Source organism: Chenopodium quinoa, unplaced genomic scaffold (assembly GCF_001683475.1).
Source record: "Chenopodium quinoa cultivar QQ74 unplaced genomic scaffold, ASM168347v1, whole genome shotgun sequence".
Classification (NCBI taxonomy): domain Eukaryota; kingdom Viridiplantae; phylum Streptophyta; class Magnoliopsida; order Caryophyllales; family Amaranthaceae; genus Chenopodium; species Chenopodium quinoa.
Window position 1 is genome coordinate 4243364 of NW_018743327.1, and position 6610 is coordinate 4249973.

Here is a 6610-nt window from a genome sequence, read left to right on the forward strand (position 1 = left end):
GTTTGCTATCTTCCTTCTTTGGTCAAGATCAGTGAGATAGGATCCTTTAGCTGGGCCAGCCTCGGATATGCCGATCTTCTCTTGTCGTTATGTCATGGCTATAGGCAGCTGAACGACCAGGCCCCTGTCACTGTCTACAGTTTATGGAGAGTCGTAGAGGTGACGATCTTTCCTCTTCTTGTTTTGGTTTAATTTGTTCGACTCATGTGCTCAAAGATTACTTTTTATTGCAGCTATGGTTCTATGAGTACTTTCCGAGATTGGCTCCTCGACGGCGTCGTGGAGCGGTCCATGATTTCCCTGTGGGAGCCAGCTGGCGTGACCGAGGTGAGTCACGAGTAGAGTCTGTCTCTGCGCTACGCAGGCTGCTACGCCGAGGCACATCTTCTGTTGGTGTAAGAATTACTTTCGTAGCATGTTATTTTCTATCTTGACGTTATATTCAGCGTTTCATTGCAACTTTTTATGGTTTTCAGGTCGCTATTGATGTCCAGTATCGGCCTTGGGCTGGGATGACTAATCTTCCCGAGGCCTTACAGCTTTCAGCGTACCGCACTATTTTTGTTGGTATTGGACGCTTTGTCTGGTATCTGGGGAGCGTGTTGTTCGTCAGCATAGTAGTGATCGCTTTGTAGTGCCCTTATCTCCACCGGAGTCGATGTTGGACTCGCGCTTGCTTATGGAGTTGATAAACAGGGGAGCGCTACACTTTTCCTTGGCAGGAGCTTGTGCGTATGGAGAGCGATTATGCGCAGGACTTGCTTCCCTCCTTGGCTCCTCCACCCCGTCTTCCTGAGGTATGATTTCTTTTGAGAAGTTTGTTGCTAGCCTCTGTTTAAACTGTTGAATAACCTGGTTATTCGATCGTATTTTCAGACGAATGTTTGCCGTGTGGGAAGGATTGAGATCCCACCTCAATCCGTCCGCTACCCGGGACCGATTGATATTACTGAGGACCATATTGCCGACGCGCCAGAGGGTTTCAGACAAGCGCAGGAGTCTTTGCCTGATGTTTTTGAGCCGGTAAGCTTTTTGTACATTATTCATCCCTTTTAACACCGCTTGTTACTGATTTTTTTTCTTTGCTTTGTTCTCAGCCTACCCGCCCGAAGATGATGGGATTCATGAAGCTAGTTGACGCTCTGAAGTACTGCATCATCAAGCTTCGGCGTGGTGCGAGTTGTCGGAGTGGTTCTGGCGATGTTCTTGAGGTATGTTCACTTTTTCACATTTTTACCATTTGTTTTATTTTGCACTGTTGACATCTTTTGATTTTGTGTCCTTCAGGAGCGACGGAGGTCCCGCTCGAGGCATAGAGGCTCGGATGAGGGAGAGCCTTGTCGTGGTAGACGATCTCCTAAGGTTCATCGGCATTCTCAGTCTCAGCGGGAGCCTCAGATTTCTCAGCCATTTTAGGAGGCTCAATGGCAGCAGCCTCAGTCCTCCCAACCGTTCCATCATTTTCAGGGTCAGGGTCAGTGGCAGAGACAGTCGTTTTCTCAGTCTTCACAGCCATAGTTTAGGCCTGTTATCACTCCTGTGGATCCTGGCTTATATTCAGCTCCATCGTCTGGGGTTCCTCCACTGATGCCAGGCTTGTTTTCAGTTCCAGTGTATGGGACGATGCCTCCACCAACTCTTCCTACCTCTTGGAGTCAGTCTACACCATTTGCCAGTTGGACGGGTCCTGCTTTGAGTTTGACTGCTACTGGAGTTACAGGGACTAGTAGGGATACCACTCCTCGTACCCGGATGATGGTGGGACTCTTTGGCTCACCACTCCCGTATTCACAGGCTGGAGATGACACTGATCCTCACTCTTCTGGTTCTATAGATTTTTGACCGAGGTTCTTTATTTGTACATACTGTGATGACACTTGACGCTGCTTATTTATTATGACTCATTTTGTACATTATTCACAATTTATGTATTTATTAGTTTGTATTAGTGTGTGCTTGAGACTCATTGTGTATGATTGTGTATTTATTAATGACGCGAGAAAAACGTAAGTGGAGAGTACCGACCTTCCCCAAAAGAAAAAAGAAATAAAAAGAAAAGAAAAAATGAATAAGTTTTACAACTCCTCCAAAATAAATATATATGGAAATGGGACAAGGTTTATACCTTCCCCAAAGAAAGAAAAAATAAAATAATAGAAATAAGAGTAAATACTAAAATAAAATAAATAATAAAGATGAATAGAAATAATTATAAAGTAAAAATTAAATATTAATAATAAAAAAAAAAGTTGAGAATTTTATTGGGAATGAAACTCTCGAAAAACAGAATTAAAAAAAAATTAAACGGTGAAGATAAAATAATAAAATTCCAGATAGATATAGGAAAAGGATAAAAAAAGAAAATGCGTGGGCACCACGACATGGCACTGTTCACTGTGTCACGGCAAAATATGTCGTGTCGCGGCATCTATTACCGTGACACGGTGGAAATTCCCGTGTCACGGTGCGCGTATTCTGCAACGGTGTGGTTTACGCGTATAGAAAGATAGATTCTGAGTATTTCCAAGCGTTTTTGCTATAAAATAGGGCCAGTATATCCGTGATATGCATAATTACGAAACATAAAATAATTAGAATTTCATATCTCAATAATAATGTCTCAGAATTTTGATAATACACTGCGCGACTGGTCTTATTCTTTGACCAATGCTGACAAAAGAGAGTTGGAATTGTTTCATATCAGGGGTTTATTAGCCTTGAGACATGTAGCAATTGAACATGATTTTCTTAGGGCAGCATTAGACTAATGGAGTCCAGAAACACATTGTTATATTTTGATTACGATGAAATCTGTCCCCTGCCGGAGGAATTCGATGCCATCTTTGGATTTCCTGCCAGAAATCTTATTGCCATGCCTACCCTACGTGAGAATTATTATCAAGACTTTGAACGCCATCTGAATCTAACAGATCCAGATTTAAATAAAATTGTGTGTGGTAATGAAGTAGACTTAGAAAAACTTGCAAATTTATATTTCAACCGCCCTGTCTCTGAGTCTTATCATATATACAGTAGAAGGGATTATATTTTTTGCATGTTTAGCAAGCTTTTATTTGCAAACGGTAGGGTAGGACATGCTTGTTTAGCATCTGTGCTTGAACATGTTGAATCTGGGAGATCTCCTATGCCCACGTGCCTTGGAGAAACTTTACGCGGCCTTGACGAAGCAAAAGCTAACCGGAAAGCCGCCAGGAAGGGCTCTCTAGTACTGCTGCAGGTAAAAACGCTTTCTGAGTAGCCCCCGTGACACAAAACAGGCACCGTGTCACGGTGCATTCTGCCGTGTCACGGTGAAATCTGCAAAATTTTTTTTCGACTGATTTTTTTTTTTTTTTTTTTGCACATTTGGTTGATGGAGCGTTTAAAAATTTTTGAAGCCCCCGACGATATTAAAAAATATGGTCCTAACGATCTAGTCCGCAGGAAGAAGAATTACTATGTGAACATGTCGTATGAAGATTGGAAGAATTTCTTTGCAAAGAGGGAATTTTCCATTCGTTGGGTGGTGCCTTGGTGGAGGCTTACTAGGATGGTTGGTACGAATGATACTCCGTATTTTCGTGTTCCTAGTATCTTAAGACTGACTTTTTATTGTCCTTCTCGATTGATGCGATAGTATGGACTTGAACAAGTAGTTCCACGCTATAACGATAGTCCTCGTGAAGTATCGTTGTATGAAAGTAACGTTCACAAGCACGAGGCTTATTGGATTGGAAGACCTTTGTGGACCGTTTCTGCAAGTAACCAAGCTCCTCCTCCCTTATCTAGTGCATACAAGGCATGGTTGAATCCTAGAAGTATAAGGGATCGAGTCGGATCACGCAACTTTGATGTGAAGGGGCGTCTCGGAAGTAAGAAGGCGCCTCCTAAAGATTGTCTCGGTCTGAGAACACAAGGGATTGAGTTTAAGACTCCTATAATGCCTAAGATGAAGAACTATGTGAAAGGGAAGGGTAAAGAGAAGATGGTTAATAGAGAGAAGCAACCAAAGAATTCTAAGAACGGTGAAAGGAGTGGAAGTTCGACTAGGGGTGTGACGGTTCGGGCTACAAATGACACATTAATGGTGAAGGCCGACCTAGTTGAAAAAGAGAAGGAGGTTCCTAAAGTGAAGAGGGATTAGATCAGTATTGCTTTGCTTATATGATTTATAACTTTTATTTATAATTTTTAAAATAAGGCGCACGATGCCAATAATTGTAGTTATCTTTATTTCAATAATAATAGCATATATTTATTTTCGCCTTAAATAAAAAATTACAATGAATTCATATATATATATATATATATATATATATATGTATATGTATATGTATATATATATCCGAGTCAAGAAGTCGGACGCAATGGAAGAATGAAAATAAAAAACGTCGAACAAATAACAGAATTCGCAAAGACTGTGTCACTAAAAAAACAGAAAGTCTGAAATTCCACCGTGTCACGGTGAAAACTGCCGTGACACGGTGGAAATTCCCGTGGCGCGGCAAATTTTTTTTTTTTTTGCAACTCCACCGCGCTACGGTAGATATTTCCGTGGCGCGGCAACCTTTTTTTTTTAGGCGTTGTTCGAAGTGCGCCTATATAAAAGCATGTTATGAATATGCTTGGCACTCATAGGAAGTAGGAATTGACATAATACGATTAAGGACAAGGAAAGTAGGGAGCCGCCAACAAGTTTTTAAGGAACTTGTAAACCGTTCACGGATCATAAAAGGCAACCACGAATAAGGGACAACGAAGGCAACAACGATTGACCCGTGAAGGTTACACCCCATTCATAATTCATGAGATTACTAACTCCATATGGTTCGGAACCACGAAAGGAGGATCGGGGATGATGGTACGAAGTGAGTCATGGAGTCACATTCACCCGTATTGGCCTCTACTCGATTCTTATAGTGAAAAATGATTCCTGCGATCTCAAAGGCATACAAACAAAATATTCAATTTGCTCCAAACTATTATTAGGATAAATTGGTTAAATATTAATGCAACATATTATTCTAAAATATTGTGATCACTTGATTTAATAACAAGATTAAAAAGGAACCTAAACCGGTCGTCCAAATTATCTTATTAGGCGTGATTTTCAATTACATATTCCCTTTAACATGCAATACGGTGATCATAAATAAATAATAGAATATACATTAATATTAGAAGCAATTTAACAATAATTCCAACAATATAAAATCGTTAGAAAAATAATAGAAATAAAAGGAACATAATTCTTACTTTGATTCTGTTTGCTTGCAACTACAAAATAATAAACGAGTTAGTAACTTCAAGGAAATAATAATAAAACAATAATTAAATTAAAATAAAATAAATAGAATTGATTTGGGGCCAAACCCACAAACAGTTCGACCTTTCACGCCTTGGCTTAAGGACATAACCACGAGTAAAGTATGGACTCCTTGGAGTGCTTGAAGAAGGAACTTTGAAAGAAGAAGGGTAGGCTAGTGTTTAGGCTGGAGCATAGAAGAGAGAAAAATGGAGAATTAATTGATGCCCCGTACAGTAGAAATGAGGGGGTATTTATAGAAAAAATGTGCTGAGGGAACACACGGAACCCTAAATAGATAAAAACCCTAAAAATAATACTACGACACGACAAAGTGTACCGTGACACGGGAAATCCCACTGTCATACGGGAAACATTCCCGTGACACGGTGTACTGTTGTGTGACGCGTGAAATACTCAGTGAACGGGGGAGAAAACGCGTTAAGGGTTTACGCGGAAAGGACACGGAAACCCCCGTGTCACAGCACGTGCCCCGTGTCACGGGGATTCCCACCGTCAGACGGGATATGTTCCCGTGACATGGTGGACGGATCCCGTGATGCAGGAGTTTGTGGTCCGTTTTTCAGTCTAAATTCATTTTTAACCCTAATTTCGTTCAGCATTTTAATTGTCGATTGATAATTTTGGGCCATTTCTGATTTATTATTATTATTTGGGCTAAAAAAAGTAAATAAAATAAATAAAAGGTTTGGGCCAAAATAAATAATAAAACAATAAAATAAAAAGGGTTTGGGCTGAAATTAAAAACTATGCTTTGACTAAACATCAAGATTGATCCATGGACTATTCAAAAATTTAAATACGATTTTTTAAGTACTCTCGGGATTAAATACTGAACCTGACTAATAGTGACAGTGAAAGGTTGTTCATCATCGAGTTTGGTTTTGGGGAGACATTTTTAGGTGTCTACAGTTCCAGACCTATTGGAGTTGACGAATGGATCGTTAAGGGGTGTAACCTTCACCCTGTGAACGGTTTACAAGTTCCTAAAATTTGTTGGCGACTCTTTTGCTCTATCTTCTTTCCCTTTGGACGCCACCATGCTTCAGTGTATGATCACAGTGGGATTCAAGTTTAGGGTAATGCTTGAAATATTCCCTACACATACTATTTTGACAACTCTACAATATAATATCATACAACTTAGTAATTATAATTCAATTAATAACCCAACTAAGGTATGAAAGTTGATAATTAATTACTAATGGCTCTTATTAGATACTTAACAATAATAAGGAAGCTGAAAGAAAGAAAAGACTTGCAAATAGATTAATGCACTTGCAA

General features: G+C 39.9%; 1 long non-coding RNA gene across 1 annotated transcript; it reads left to right on the forward strand.

The window, feature by feature from the left end:
• The first annotated feature begins 757 nt into the window (after positions 1-757).
• Positions 758-1137, forward strand: LOC110737348. The gene is made up of 3 exons (XR_002514372.1): positions 758-797; positions 877-1023; positions 1098-1137. It is a non-coding gene; the product is annotated as an uncharacterized LOC110737348 (long non-coding RNA).
• Positions 1138-6610: the final 5473 nt, after the last annotated feature.